Source organism: Triticum aestivum, chromosome 4D, assembly GCF_018294505.1.
Source record: "Triticum aestivum cultivar Chinese Spring chromosome 4D, IWGSC CS RefSeq v2.1, whole genome shotgun sequence".
In the NCBI taxonomy this organism is placed as follows: Eukaryota; Viridiplantae; Streptophyta; class Magnoliopsida; order Poales; family Poaceae; genus Triticum; species Triticum aestivum.
The window spans coordinates 151,774,489-151,791,619 of NC_057805.1; positions in this window are offsets into that span (position 1 = coordinate 151,774,489).

Sequence of the window (17,131 nt, forward strand, 5' to 3'; positions counted from 1 at the left end):
GGCAGGCCGACGGGGCGGCGGGGGCGACGGGGCGGTGGGCGGGCGACGGCGGCGGGGTCGGAGGAGAAGGGCGCGCGAGGACGAAGTGAGTAACGGGCGGGGGGGGGGCACTTGCCGTTAGTCAAGTGCCCTCTTTGCCGTCCGCCAGCCTTTGCCGTCCGCCTTTTTGCCTCTTTGCCGTCTGCTAGCGGACGGCAAAGAGGTGGGCCGTTAACATTTTTTCAAATGAGCGGGGGGTGGGGGCCACCACACTCTTTGCCGTCCGCCAGCGGACGGCAAAGATTCTTTGCCGTCAGCTGGCAGACGGCAAAGAGCTGGCAGATGGCAAAGAGCTTCTTTGCCGTCAGCCTTTTCTTTGCCGTCTGCTTATGCGTAGCTGATGGCAAAGAGCTGCTTTGCCGTCAGCTAGCAGACGGCAAAGAGCTGGCAGATGGCAAATTAGCTGATTCCAGTAGTGAAAGCCTGATAAAGTAGATGAATCTACTGGAGGTCCCTTTGCAGCAACCCATGAGGTTTTGGGGTACTGCTCAGGATTCCAGTATGTTCCGTCAGCATTGAGTTTCCTCTCAAAGGTAATACCCTCTTTACTAGGGTTCCTGTTGAGGGCATGCTTTTTAAGCACATCACAAAGATCCTGATGCCCTTTGAGGCTTTTGTACATGCCTGTCATATACAATTCCTCCAGCCCTGCATTGTCAGTGATACTAGCAATATCCTCATATGAGGAATTAGTGATAGCAGAGACAGGTGAAGAATTTGTAGTAGTAGAAGCATTTGAACATTCAGGTGAAGAATTAGCAGATTCACATTCAATGCACTTCAAACATGCAGGAATAAATTCTTCCTAAGCAGCACCGATTTTTTGAGGAAGTAATGAATCACGCTCCTTCTGAAGATCTTCATAACTCTCCCTTAGCTTCTCAAGGTCTTGCTTTCTTTGAAGAAATTCATAAGAAAGCTTCTCATGATCAGATAAGAGAGTGTTATGATGACTTTGAAGATTGTGAAACTTGTACTGAAGTCTCTGAAGATTTTCAGTCAAGGTTTTAGTGCGATCCATTTCTTCACCCAACATATCATCGCTCTTGTCTAGCATGTTTTGAACCTTTTCAAAACCCTTTTGTTGTTTCACAGCAATCTTAGCAAGTTTAGAGTAGCTAGGCTTGAGGTTTTCATCAGATTCATCCTCACTAGATTCAGAGGAGGGATATTTGAGTACCTTGTCCCCCTTTGCCATGAAGCAATAGGTGGGAGAATAGTCATCATCGCCATCGTCAGCGTTGTTGTGGAAGTCATTCTCCGCCAGAGTTGAAGATTGACTTGCTGGAAAATGTAGTGGCGAGGTCTAGGCTTGCCACACCAAATTATGACTCCTCAGATGCCTCCTCTTCCTCATGTTCCTTAGATTCAGCTTCAGAGTCCATTTCCTTGCCAATGAATGCCCAAGCCTTCATAGAGCTGCTCTTCTTGTGAGATGAAGACTTTCATGATTTTGATGATGAAGACTTCGAAGATTTCTTCTTCTTCTTTGGGTCATCAGAACTGTAATCCTTGTATTTCTTCTTCTTTGATTCCTTTTCCCACTGAGGATAGTATTGAATGTAGTGACCAGGTTTCTTACACTTGTGGCACAGTCATGGGATGAGGAATCATCACTTCTTGAGGATTTTTTGAAGCGACCTCGTCTTGAGAACTTCTAGAATTTCTTCACGAGCATTACTAGCTTCTGGCTCAGTTCTTCAGGATCACCAAGGCTGCTACCAAAATCTTCACCTTCAGATTCGGACACTGCCTTGGCCTTCAGAGCGCGTGATCTGCCATAGCTTGATCCATAGAGATCCCTCTTTTCAGCAAGCTGGAACTCATGAGTGTTTAGCCTCTCGAGGATATCAGAGGGATCAGGTGACTTGTAATCACCACGTTCTTGTATCATCAGTGCCAGAGTGTTAAATGAGGAATCAAGCGATCTCAGCAATTTCTTCACCACCTCATGGTTGGTGATGTTAGTGGCACCAAGTGTTTGAAGCTCATTTGATATGTTAGTGAGGCGATCGAAGGTTTGCTGAACATTTTCATTGTCGAGTCTTTTGAAGCGGTTGAAGAGATTGCAAAGAACGTCAACTCGAGAGTCACGCTGTGTTGAGACTCCCTCATTGACCTTGGACAGCCTATCCCAGATAAGCTTAGCAGTTTCCAAAGCACTCACTCTACCATACTACCCTTTGCTCAGATGGCCACATATGATGTTCTTAGCTTGAGAGTCGAGTTGCTTGAATCTCTTTACGTCAGCAATGTTGATGGTAGGAGTGACAGAGGGGACACCATTCTCCACAACATACCAGAGATCGTTATCAATTGCCTCAAGATGCATTCACATCTTATTCTTCCAGTAGGGGTAGTCCGCCCCATCGAAGATAGGACACCCTGTAGAGACCTTGATCATACCTGCGGTCGACATAACTAAAACTCCAGGTGGTTAAACCAAAATCACACAGAACAAGGGAGTACCTTGCTCTGATACTAATTGAAAGTGCGTTAAGTCGACTAGAGGGGGGTGAATAGGCGATTTTTATGAATTCTTCACTGAGGAATTTCAGGGTGATGAAATTCCTTAGCGAAGAACTACTTGTAGCGGAATAAGTACTCATATGCAAACATAACAGAACATAAGAACATTCGTCATGATGAAATGAAAACAAGCACATAGTACAGAAAGCATAAGCACATGATAAACAGGATGAAGACAAACAGACTGAAGAAATTGAACTGAGGAAATTGAGAAAGTATTCAATCAAAGTCTTCAAACAGATATGAACAAGCACGCAACACAGTATGAGGAAATTTGAAGGGTTGAGGAAATAGAACCAGTAGGCTTGGTGAAGACAATGATTTGGTGGACCAGTTCCAACTGTTGTGACAGTTGTACGTCTGGTTGGAGCGGCTAGGTATTTAAACCTAAGGACACACATCGCTCACCGTATTCTCCTTGAGCTAAGGTCACACAGACCTCGCCCAATCACTCATGGTAAGTCTTCAGGTGACTTACAAACCTTCACAAACCCGGTCACTCGGCTATCCACAATTTCCTCTTGGATGCTCTAGACCATGACGCCTAACCGACTGGAAGATGCACAATCTTCAAAGGTAACAAGCGTCGGATCCACATAGGAACAATTTCTTTAGTGATGCTCAATCACTTTGGGTTTGTGTTTTCCTCACTTGATGATTTTCGCTCAGAGTCCTCGGAGGATGGGATGCTCTCAATGACAAGTGTCAGTTTCTCTTGGAGCAGCCAACCAGCTAGTGGTTGTATGGGGCGACTATTTATTCCCTAGTGAGCAGCCCAACATGATAATACATAAATGCCCTTCAATGATATGACCGTTAGGTGAGTAGATATTTTGGGACAGCTGGCACGTAGCACAACAACGGTCGGAAATTTGAGGCTTAAATTCCTTAGGGCTATCATGTTCCTCACTTGTAGGCAATCCGCACTGGCGTATTCCTAACTCCTCAGTCAGAACAAATTCCTCAGAGACCAGAAGAACTTTGTCTCTGTCACTGATGAAATTTACTGAACTGTATGAGATTTCCAATGGCTTCACTCGAAGGGATTGGTAGGTGTAGGATTTTGAGATGAGCATCACTTGGAAACATTTCCTTAGTTTTTCCTCGACCCCCTTCAACAGTACGGTGTTTCCTATGACTCAAGAAATAGAAGATGAAACTACGAAAACAAAAGTCTTCACGCTTCATGTTCCTCGTATGAATATCATGTCTTCATGGTCACACCAATTTCTTCACTTTCAAAGTCTTCAGAAATCCAAAGTCTCCAGTAGAAGACATTCATTTTTAGAGGTCGACTTTCTATGTAAACATCAAACTCCTCATAGAATTATAGACTTGTGTACACCCACAAACGCATCAGTCCCTTAACCTATAAGTCTTCAATACACCAAAATCACTAAGGGGCACAAGATGCACTTACATAAGACAGTGGGTAGCGGAGAAATTACGGGATGGAAATGGAATAACTAAGTACTACATGATCAGACTCCATTACTAACCAGCTCATCGGACAAAATCCGACTACCTCTCAACGTCGGCAACTCTAGCGGAGTCAACGTGCAACCATGGCGAGGGAGCGTTGGACTGTTCGAAGGATTGTCCCATAGAATAACCTTCTCCTCGAGGACGCATGGACGACCAACAAGCATGGCCTTTTCCCAAGCCTGTTTAAGCACCGTCTTGAAAAAGTTGGTGCAGGAAGCACCGAGACTTGCGGCGGTGAGGACGTCGGAGCGGCGTGCGATTTCTCCCAGAGGATCGTCGTCGAAGGTCTCCCGGCCCCGACGAGGAGGAGAACCGGCTACCAAATCCATGGGAGCAGCGACGAACTGCCTTCTCTTCGGGGGGAGGGGAACTGGTGAGGAGGAGATAAGAACATAGTAACCGCAGGGCCTCGTCCCTTCAACCTGTACCTCCTTGATCGATCCTTAGCGAAGGGGTGAGGCTATTATTTACTACATACTCGTACTGTAGCAGTACTAGTACTACTTTATCAACTAGTAGTCAATGTAGTACTTTACTTCTAGTATAGTGCACCAGTTTTGAACTCTTGAATCTCAGGGCCAAGGAGCTACAGTTGGAAGTGGAGGGTAGTACTGTTCTCTAGAACCATCGCTGTACTATCAATGCAGGGAAAGTACACCTGCGTAGAGGGTACTCTCGGTGCTCTATTCAAGCGCGTAGCTGGCCTACTCAGCCGCTCCTCTCACGCACACACTAGCAGCCTGTTTATCAGTGACAGTTACTGCGGGGGTAGAAAATTTGAGTTATTTAATACAACGAGACTAGGCTTTTCACTTCCATTTGTGGAGGTGTAATGGACCTCGTCGAACTTTGTTAGTAGTTACTTCTTTATGAATGAGATGAGGCAAAGCTTTTGCCTCCGTTTCAAAACAAAAAAAATCATGTCAAGATGAATTTCTTTTATAGAGCCGATAATGGATTGAAGTCCATGCGTGCAATGCCACAAGCTATAGAGTAGTAGAGTACTAGCACTTTACTACGTACAGAGCCATATTGCATAGTTCCCAATGCCGCGCCAGGCTTTTCCGGCTCCTCGGGCTTAATTGGGAGGCGCTAGTTTAAATATGCTACTAGCTGAAGAGGAAGCTGCAAGCGAGGTGCGGCTAGGGCGAGGACGCGAGCCATGAGATGATGGGAAGGAAAACCCATTCACGTGGCTGGGCTATCCAGTGCACCCAGATTGTGCTGCCACACGTCCGTTCGACTTCAAAACGCAAACTACCCATGTACAATATTGGCTCACAACGTAGTTACTATTTAAAAAATGGCCGTCGTGCGTTCGACCGGGATCGAACCCACAAAACGAGGTATACACTCCCGCGACCACTAGTAGTACTCGTTGGAGTACAACGCAACCTAGAATCGCCTTTTGTCGCTAGTAGTACATTGTTCCTTACAAGAAACCACTAATAATGCCAAGAAACTACTACCACTTGCATACATGGCAGACTTAAGATAAGACTACCTTATCAACCATTGTACATGCCCTTACCAACTAGCCCTACCAAGAAACGACTACTCTACAAAGTGCTGTTATAGGCACGTTTCAACCCATGTCGCCCCTTAAGTCAAGTCAATGCCTTCTATTCGACCAGCAAGTTAGGCGTAATGACTTGTAGAACCTACATGTCAGTCTGCACAAAATCCCCGAGTGACCTACCTCCGGCCCGTCCACCTAGTCATCCTCGGCCATGGGACGCAGCTACCGCCGCCGGCAGAAGGCAAGGTCAAAACCGCCGGCGGTGCGGAGCCCATCTTGCGGCAGCCCGGATGCCAGCTCCGTCTGGCACGACGGCGCATTAGCTTGCTTGCGCGCGCCGCGCTAAGGCCAGCCATCTGGCTCAAGCGAAAACCAGCGCGGCGGCAAGCTCACGCGTGAGTCACGCTCGGGCCAGCCTGCCAACCCGTGCGGAGGCCAGCGCGGTGTCCGGCCCGTCCGGCGGAGCGGCGGCCAACTCCGTCATCACCGGCGCCACCGACGAACACGCATCAGTACTGTTTGAAGTAATGTTCAGGAAAAATAATGATTTGAGGGGGAATATAACAGGATAGAAGGTTAGATGTGGGTCCCTCGTGTCAACGGTCAAACAAAATGTGTTGGTTTAAGCTGCCTCGTCAGCACGTACATGTGGCCAACCTTGTCATAAACGGGTTTAAACGAGCCTAATCGACACTAGGTAGTAGTTTTTGGCACGGATTATGAAATTTTGGGTATGTTTTTGCTATTTTTTGTACAATAGTTTATTCCTAGGGCTGGTTGAAAGTGGTAGTTTTTTGTTAAATACTCTACATATTGTAAGTAGGAGTGAAAGTTAAGCTTTGGAAGCCAATAAGCAAGGCTAGTTACATAGTGCCTATGTGTACGTGATTGAAAGTAAATATCAACCATGAGTGACTAATATCTTGATGGAAAACTCGAAACTATGGAAATACTAGCATTTTTTTGAATGGTTGGAAATACTAGCAATGTTCACGTGCGTTGCAACGGATCATAATTAGAATAATACTTATTCACAAACTTGATACAAAACACTCTAATTTTGATATACATATATCACTAGAGATATATATGTTTCAATCAGAAAATATTCCTTGGGCTGTTTTGGTGAGGTGAGGGAGGGGTGTGGTTTTGTTTTAAGATACTAATTATGGGTTTTTCTGCAAATTGGTAGAGAAGTGGGATGTTGGAGAGAAAAGGCAACATCTTACCTCACAGTCGTTAGATGTAGATCTAATGGTCAGAAATGATGGATGGCAGACACACCATCATCACCAACTTAGTCTTCTGTAGGAGTACTAGCAAGATGTCCATGCATTGCACGGAACATCAAGATGCAATTTTTTATAAAACACTTGTTGTGATTGACCCATGCAGGAGTAATCCCGTGTGTGAAAACTAATGATATCTCGAGAAAGAGAAGATAAGGTGAAGAGGAGTGGGGCGTGGTGGTGATTGGTGGTTGGAATGAGCGGAGGCAAGGGGATGGACGACACCGGCAGTGGCCACCAGGCCAGTTTGTTCCAGAGGCTTCCTTTTTAATTGCACAACAATGAGGTTGTTGGAGATAAGGATGAACGAGGGAAGGCCTTATCTGCAAATGTGCAGAGAGGTGCGGGTATCTTTTAGTTTAATTTCCATCTGTCAGATATAGATCGGATGGTCTATTTCAAGATGGCACGCATACCATCATCACCAACTCGGTTTTTTTACAATAGAAGAAATATAAGTATGGACATACAAACGTATTATCGATACTTGTGGGGCCTTAGCACAATGACTTCTCGACTATGTAAAACAAAGGTTTTCCCTTCACCGATAAGGAGGGGGTGACGGTGGCGCTCTTTGGCTTGCTCTAGTCCTAGTAGTCATACTAGGTGGTCTACGCACGTGTAGATTTATTCTTTTTCCTGTCTCTTGTTCGCTGTACTGCCACGACTGTTGATGAATAGACGGTAAGCTATTCACGGGGAAACCCTTGTTGAGCGTGTTTGCGAGAGAGAGGGAGACAGTGTGTGTGTGTGTGTGATATGTCTAGAGACTGAGGCAATTGATAAGAGATTCTTTGTGTCTATGTGCGTGGAGGATAGAGAGAGACATGTACTTGGGGCTTTGTGTTGTCTAACGTGGAGACACATAGACATAATCAGAGAGTGAGTATGTGAGATACACATGCGGGCATGGGGATATATATATGAGTGAGAGAGATGGAGAATTTTGGTGTGCATCTAAGCTAGAGAGGGGGATATATACATATTTGTAAAGAATATGCAATGGTGGGTGTCTTAAAAGAAGGATCCAGATAGCTAGATGTGTTTTTGTGCGTGTCTACGTGTGTTTGTTCGCGCGTTTGTGTGTCAGAAGGAGTGTGTGTATGTGGAGTAGAGAGACCACCAATGATGTAAACCTAGTATAAGGGAAGGGGAATGGTGTGACATGTGTGTCAAAGAGAGACAAAGGCAGGTGTAGTAGCGGGATAGCATGGGTACGGGCGGGGAGCAGACTATTTGGAAGAGACATCGAGTGTGTGTGGGAGAGGGGTGTGAGAGCGAGAGCGAGAGAGAGAGAGAGAGAGAGAGCTAGCTACGGAGAGAGAGAGGAAAAGAGGGAGAGACAGGGGTCGTTTGTGTCCATAAGTGGCGTATAGATAGGGAGACAATGTTGATGTTTTTCGAAATTGGCCTATGTATGGAGATGCAAGCGAAGCGAGTCATCGTGTGTGTGATAGGGACTTCATGAGAGATCTAGAATAGATGGTGTAGAGAACAACATGTGAGATTGAGAATGATGATACATTAGGGAGCTATGGAAAGAGTCATGACATATATGTATAGAGGGAAGGAGCTGGGGCGGGTCCGCATGTGGGAGAGATAGAAAGAGGAGAGTGGTGCGCAAGGATACAAAGTGTGCTTGTTTGCAGTGGGGGTCGTGTGTGAGGTGAGTGTGCGAGAACCACATAACTAGGGAGATAGACGTTTGGGGGCGAAGTTTTGTGTGTATGGGAAAGATACAGTCTACATAGTGCGTGTGCTTGGGAAAGAGAGATGCGTGGACACCTGGAGAGTGCGTGAAGAGATGTGTGCATGCCCTATATTGGGGTCCGGACTTTAGAAGAGAGGGGGGTGTTAATGTGCTCGTGTGTTCATGTCTGCGGGAGAGAACGACGCGTGTGTGTGTGGGGGGGGTGTTGGCTTCAGATAATGAGTTAGGTGTCTATATTTGAGGGACTTTAGCGTAATTGAGATATATATGGTCAATAGTGTGTGCACTCATGGTTTATCAATTTGTTTCATAGTTTGGACTATGAGATAACAATACTTTGGACATGCGTGATATACCTTGATGTACCAGAATTACAAACCTAAGATTGGGATTTTGGAATTCGACTCCATCATTAGCTTTTATAATTCATTTAAATGGAGGTACATTTTTTAAGCCAGGATTTCATGATTTGAAATTCATATATCAAACCTAGAGATATACACATACGGGCATGTTCAAACTTTATAATCATCCACTTTATTCATACACATACACATTTTTGCTTTTGTCATCATATTTAGGATAAACACATTTGGAATTTCATTTGAATTGGACTGTATGATGGTATTTGCTTATACTAGCTCAATGATCCATATTTGAATTGAATGGACAATCTAAGTTTCGAGTTGGAGACATTGGTTTAAAAAACTTGCCCTTTTTTGCGTGCAAAACAAATAAATTCTCGGCCATGATATCATAGTCGGCTGTACAAGAGCAGAACACTTATAATTTCAAGCGCCAAAAGCTTTCAAACTTCCCGCTCACATCAAAATATCTCGCGCCCGAAAGTTTAGCCATGCGATATTCCAGTTTTACCCCTGCCACATGAACGGAAAAGGGCTGCTTTGGTAACTCCATTGGTTTTCCCTCTTGGCCCCCAACATTCTTCCCCAGAGCCCCTCCCCTTCCCCTCCCTGACCCCCAACCTCGGCAAGCCGCCGAATCTAGTCGTCCGCCGCAGCGGTGGACCTCACACCCCGCCGGACCTACCGTCCGCACCTTGGAACCCCCAACTGCCAACTCACCACTTCACCGGAGCCGCTTCACCGACTGGCTTGTCCATCGCTCCAGATCTCCTTGACCGCCATCATGGTCCACCGCACCGGATCTGCTTAACCGGCGCCCTCATCCACCACATTGTAGGCCCTTCACTGAATCCCTCGTCCGCCCCATCGCTGGCCCTTCATACAAGCCCTCGTCCGCCGCAACAGATTCGCCTCACCGAAAGCACTGTACACCGCGCCGGCCGAAGCCTTCGTCCACTGCACCAGACCCACTCCACGGACACCATATTCAACTCCACCGGCCCAGCTTTACTGATGCCGCAGCCTCATCAGGTTATTTCGATTTGTACTTCTTCGGTTTTTCTCTTCTTTATCGTGCAACTGTTCACTTACCACAGATGAGCTTTCTTGTATGTCGATAGGCGCCGCAACCGAAGCACCGGAGCCGCTTCAGCGACGGCGACAGCCGGCCCAAACTCAACCGCAACACGAGCACCATCGACGATCCTTAGCTATCAAGTATGACAACTATACCCATACGTCGCCGAGAATTAGGTACTATTATCCAACGGCCGGCGCCTACGTTCACTTTCTTAGCATTAGCACCACACCTTTGAATTTCTTCAGGGCATCATTCAATTTTTCATGAGACGCGTTGTTTTGCTTGCACCTGTAGGGCCATACTTCTGGGAGTGAACATGTTACATGTGCTAAATTACATACCAGTGCACATATAGTTAATATGCTTTAGTTTTGTCCTAAGTATTACTGTACTTCCTACATATCACTGCCTACTATTTTACTTCTTGCATGCTATATTTATGATAATGGTGTTGCTCTGATGCCACCTGTTGGTTCCATCAGAATGCTTCATGTTCTCTATGCTTAATTACACATTAGCAAACTAGCATGTGGTTCCGCTGCTTTTTGTTGGTTTTACCCTACATTTTCTGATGCTAGCTATTACATCACTGCCGCGAGCCTCTGTTCATTACATTTGTGGTGTGTTCTTGATCTTCCCAAGTTGCATGACTAATTTGATGCTTCTATTAATTATGGAGCTGCCAACCCCATCAAGCAAAATATTTGTTCTTTTGGGGCTGGCACCTCGAACAAGCATAAAAATAGAGTGAAGCAGATAGATTGTCGTGTAAGCACACACCCTTCTTTCATTAGTTTAGATGAACCATTGACGATCAATTCGAACCATTGCATGCGATTAAAATTAATTTTACCTAAATAGAGGGTGCAAAATAAACTACAACAACTAGATTTGCAACCACGGGATGGTGATGATATCTTCAAAGAACATTGCAAGAGCAGCGAGGCTTCACAGCAACATATGGTAAGCCAGTGTGTTTTACTACATGTGAAATGTAATTCGTGTGGGCTGCTTTCTTGGCTTGTGCCCTCAACCTGTAATCCTACAGAATTACAAATAGTTCAGTTGTCTGCTTTGCTCTATTGGTTGATTTGAATGCTTGTTTGTTACTTGTTAGGTTATACCTGAGTTGGCCAATATGTCAGCAGTGCATGATGTACTATCGTAAAGAAATGCATGCCTAATTCATTTGAGTCCTTAACTTTTCCTCCGAACTTCATCACAAGACCGTCTTCGTAGTTTATATGAGGCCACACTATTAAGTGCTTTCTCAGATTATTTGAACTGCTTAGATGCCTTGGCAACTTAAATATAGTGGTGGTACACTCCCTTTCAACTAGGGATGTCAACTGGGTCCCATTGAATCCCGATTAAAGTTAACTAGTGGTATGATAGTTCAAAAGAGCTTTTTTTTGAGGAAAATGAACTAGGGAGCTAGCAGAAACTAACTAGTTTATTTGCCACGTACATCCCTAGTTTCATCTTACCATTTTAATTTATTTTCGGCTGATGCTGCTTCGAACCATTTAAATATAGCTTGCCATGCTCGGGAATAGTTCATATGTCGTTTACCATGTAAGCTTACTCCCTGGATCATGCAATAACTATCTCTTACTTATGTCTAGCGGAAACCTTTCAGGATGCCGTTCACACTAGGACACAATGTACAACCCTAGAATCTATTTGTGGAAGCAGTGCGCCATCCATGTTACCAGATGGTAGAAGTTCAAAGGCAACACCACCGGAGAGCAGTCTGAGCATAGATATTATAGTTCTTGAGGCTCTACTAGAGGCAGAAAGAGATGGTGTAGCTGCCATGAATGAGGTAATCTTGATCTTGAGGCTGGAAATTATGCAATTAGCTGACACATTATTCAAGCAACCCAAGAATTGGAGGAAATAAGAATGCTGCATTCGAAGACGGAGGAGGTCCTTCTGTTTCTGCTATCTGAAGCCTAGGGTAATTCCAGTTCTTCTTTAGATACCAGTTGAAATTGTCAATATATTATTGTACTTGCATGTTGTGTCATGTCAATGAATGGATTATGTTGCAAGACCCCCTATGTTGTCCATGTGTTGTAATGATCCAAATTTTTTAGGCGAGGTAATCCTCAGTACTTTTATGATTGACATAAGGTGAACTGTTTTTCGTGTGAGCATAGTGTATTGGATGAAATAACTGTTTGACTCAAAGTGTATCCAACCTACTCAATTTGAAAATCACGGCATTTCTAAATCATAATCATATATAAAGGTGGAATAAATCTTTATTTTGGTTTTGAAGAAATAAATAACAAAACATAGAATTATTGGTGTATATTCGTAATCGAATACAAATTGGATTTAAATTTAGTTGCCAGGGCCCAGGGCAAACGTGAATGCTAATTCTCCCAAGTTTTGAACGAAGCGGCTAAACACCCACTATCATTTGTGGGCTGCCCGAAGCAAGTGTTTGTGAGATGGAAATTACTATGTACCCCTGACACTTTGACATCCTTATCGACCAGATTTACACTGCTGTCGATAGGGGTAGACTAGTAACTTCAATCAGACGTGACACAACCGCCTCTGCGCCCATTCAGACACGGTGGGCGCCAAACGTGGGCGGCAAAACACATTTGATTCAAGCTCTTCCGAAAGACATGTGTCTCTCCTTCCATTTCCCCATTCATACACGGTGGGCAGCAAAACAGACTCGCCTCGGCTGAAATCGGTGTAGGCAAATATTTTAAATAGGGGCAGATGTGTAACTTCCCTCAGACGTGACACAACTGCCCTACCTGTCAGCCCCGTTCATACACACCGTGGGCACCAATCGTGTGCGGCAAAACACCCTCTCCTCACCAGAAATCGCTACCGGCCAATATTTGGGAGATGCGAGATTTCCGTCCTATCCCCAACCGACGTGATGTCCGAAATTTTAAATGGGGGATAAGTCGTAACTTTCCCACATTTCAGACAAGCGCGTCCCAAAGTTTGAGATCCCCCTCCCCATCCATTTCCCCATTCATACACCGTCGGCACCACAACAACCTCCCAACTACGGCCAGCCTCCTCCGTCCGCCACCCCATCCTCCACCTTGCCGGAGCCGCTACCCCGTCGTCGACCGCAAGAGATGGACGTCTCTAATCCACGGCGCTGGACCAGGATCCTTTCATCGCGTCTTCTCGCTTCATCGGCGCCGTCGTCCACCTTGCCGTTGCCGCTCCTACGACCGCCTCGTCCACGGCAACAGGATTTATCCCCCGACCCGCCCGTCTGCCATCTAAAGTCTTCTTCCCCGCTGTCGACAGCCATCGCACCCGCAGCACGCTCAACGTATCAGCAAGGGCCTACACGGCGTCGGAAGAGAGGTGGCACTCTTCCATATGTGCTTAAGTAATTGATCTCACCCGAAAAATAGATCGTAAATTTTTTACTGTACTTTTCTTGTCCGTACCACATCGTAGTGGCTAGTTGAAAGCAAACATTGGTTGCGAAGTAGCTTTGTCCGGTTTGCACCTTCAGATCCGCCATGGCATGGTCACTATACTCGTAAAGCTTATGGTGTTACCCCTTTATATTCACTACCATCATCAACTCATCGTAGGTGCTTCGTGTCGTGCTAGCACTGCTCCTCGAGACCTCAACCCATCAAGCGAAACAACATGCCACTCATAATTCCAAAGCTTAGGTGTTGAAATACGAATCTGGTATGATGCTCATATTACTAAAACAGAGAATGTTTAATTGCTCACCTAATGTTCCTATATTCGTTTCGAAAAGCATGTGCGCCATCCACTGGTCCAGGTAGTTCCACTTTCCTGATTTTACTCTTGATGCTTAGGGTTTTCCCTATTTATCTACTCTACTATGATCTGCGTAGGTGCTTTCTGTCGTACTAGCATTATTCCACCCTTCAAGCTAAACAACACAACACTCAAAATTCCAAAGCTTAGTCGTTCAAATATGATTGTGATATGATACTGATATTAGTTAACAAACACATTTAATTGGTTAGCTAAAGGTTCCACTTGAGTTTCCAAATGCATGTCGCGGTATATAGAGAGACAGTAGAATTGCATTTCTTTGTCACTTGTTGACTGTACTTTCTTGTCCATACCAAATCTTAGTTGTTATTTCAAAGAAAACATCGGTTGCTAACTACCCTTTGTGCGGTTTGCAACTTCAGATCTGCCATCCCACTGCCACGGTCAACACTATACTCATCATGCATACGGTTTCCCCATTTTATGATGACCACGATCAGCCTACGTGGTTCGTGTCGTAATAGCACTTCTAAACCCATCGAGCTAAACAAGCTTAGTTGTACGAATTCAAATATGATATTATGCGGATATTAGTAAAACTGAGAGATGTTTAATTGGTCAGCTAAATGTTCCTACTTTAGTTTCGAAATGCATGTGAGCCACATATGGAGAGACCAGAAGGAATAGTAGGAATAGTATTTCTCTGTGCGCTCTTGTTCATCATGGGTGGGCAACCGACATTGTATAGAAAGACTTGTAATATCTTCAATCTGCTTGCTCTTCTGCTGTTCTTTAAGATGATCCTCTTCTCTTCTTTGTTAAGTATGTTCCTTGTTGGGAAGAGTAGCAGAGACATTTGTGGTCGACTGGTGAGGTCGAGTTGTTCTCCCTTAGTATATTTTGAATCTGTCAGGTCAGGTCGACTTGTTCTTCTTTACTATATGGTGAAGTTGTTATCTGCAAAGTATCATCACTTCTGGAGCTGTCATATTTTGTGTTGTAGGCCACATTATATTAATGCACACACCAAATTACAGCATGCATGGCATCTCTCAGAAGAATTGCAGAGATAGCACAAAGGGGTTTACAGGGAGGCAGTATTGGATTAGAATCACTTCTGCATTACAAAGATAATCTCACTTGTTTTTATGTTTTCATGCATGTCAGGTATTGAACGTTATCAAAATAAATATGAGAATGGGTTCGCGAGAGGAATATTCTGGAACAATCCACTGGCTAACAAACTTGGCATGGTGGAGGATGGCCTATCTTATTCACCCACCAAGGTGCTTGCTCTAACTTGGCAAGGTTGTAATTGTCGCACATATTGTGCATCTGACCTCTTGCATTACTTCTACTTTGTTACACCACCTGCTTAGTTTAAGCATCATATATGAGTATATGCCATACCTATCCATTTTCTTTACCTATTCCATGTGCCATCATACTATGTTTTTCCAGTCAAATGTTGTTCTTTTGTAATAGATGTCCAAAAGGAAGAGGGTGAGTGCAGATCCTCAAGGAGTACAAACTAGGTATTTGGAAAAGGTAGTGATACCCGATAAATAAGATAGATCAGCAGCCACAGAAAACAAAGGCCCAACTGTACTACACTTTACCCCTACTCCACTGGCCAAACCCCTATTAGCACTGATGAGAGCCCAGCGTCAGGTACTATCTATGATATCAATTGAAAATTTGAAGTCCTAAATTTCTGCATGTGCCTCACCTTCTCTCTTGTATGAAAACTAATTTCAGATGAATCTCCTTGCTCTAAGGATCATAGGATCTCACAACAATACTGGACTCTGCATTGCTCTTGTCAGTACCTCTTGCCCTTTGTCAGTATACTTACACTCATTGTTGTTTGATTATGTAGCATCACTGTAAATGTTCGCTTCTTTATCCTCCCTTTGCTTGAAATTATAAGATCTATGTTGGTGTACAAAAGAAGGGGCGCACCTTTGTACCCCTTTACGTATGCACAGGCAGTCGGAGACGCGCCCGCGGTCACACCAAGCAGAACAGGGGAGGTAAACCAAGGCAAAACCGAAGCCCAAGACAGCCAGAGCAATGCCAAGACCAAGAACGCAAAGAAGCAAAGGGGCGGAGCAGTTTCCCCCGGCAAGACCCTTGCCGGGGACTGCCTCAGCTGCCCCGGCAAGACTCTTGCCGGGGCAGCACGCCCAAACACCAACATGGCGAGCCACCCTTGAGCCCACGTCCCCAACACCATCATCCACGTGGGGCCAGGGCTCGGGACGCACCTCCGTGGCGGCATGCAGATCTTTGTGAAGACATATTCAAGATCAGATGAGGATTAGAAGACAACGACCCTCGACAAGATCCTTGCCGAGGAGAGCCACGAGACCCCCCCGGCAAGATTCTTGCCAGGGACAACAGCGTGCCACGGCAAGACCCTTGCCGGCGCCCCCGGAAGGCTCTCGCCGAAGACGCCAGTAGGACCATTGCCAGGCCCGCACCAGCCAAGTCTCCACTGCCGTTCGCATGCAGCTGCCAGCCCAAACCAGCTGGGCAGGCACCTGCGTGGCAACATGCAGCTTCCAGGCCAACTCAGCAGGCGCCTGCGTGGTGGCATGCAGATCTTCGTGAAGCCCCTACCACCGCGCCACCTCAGCTGCCTGCCTGCCTACATGGTGCCGCACGCATCGCTGGCCAGGGCGTGTGTCGAAGTGAGGAGGAGCGGCGACGGACAGGACTTGCCTCACCCCCGTCCCCGATAAAGCTAGGGGACACCTCAGCGGCGCATTAAATGCAACTTGTCCTGTAATGCGAGCGATAAGCTCGCAATACTGTACGCCTTTCCACCTACTGTATGGCACTGTGGCATCCCCTTTCGCCTATAAAAGGAGGCCCATGGCATACTGGGAAAGGATTCAGCTCTTTTGAACCACACACTCACCATAGCTAGTTTGAGAGCTCAAGAACTCTCTGAAATACACCCACCAAAGCAGGACTAGGGTTTTACGCAACCTCGCAGCCCAAACCTAGGTAAACGATCCTTGTCCTGACTACTAATCCTGCTCTTCTTGCAACCCTGCGCCCCGGCAACCGTAGTAGGGATTCTTGTGATCCCATAGGTGTCGTTCCACACCGACATCTTTGGCGCACCAGGTAGGGGAGCGCAATTGTGAAATCTGGTCTAGTAGTTGGCCTAGCAGTTCCTCATCGCCATGAATCCACAGAAGGAGATGGCCAGGAGAAAAAGGGCGCCGCCTGTGAACGCGAAGGACGCCAGCATGGCAGCAGAAAAGCTAAGTCATTCGGAACTTTGAGTTACTTCCTTTTATATATAAGGTTATCGTCCTCGGAGACTTGCCTATGTATGAGAAACCTGCACGC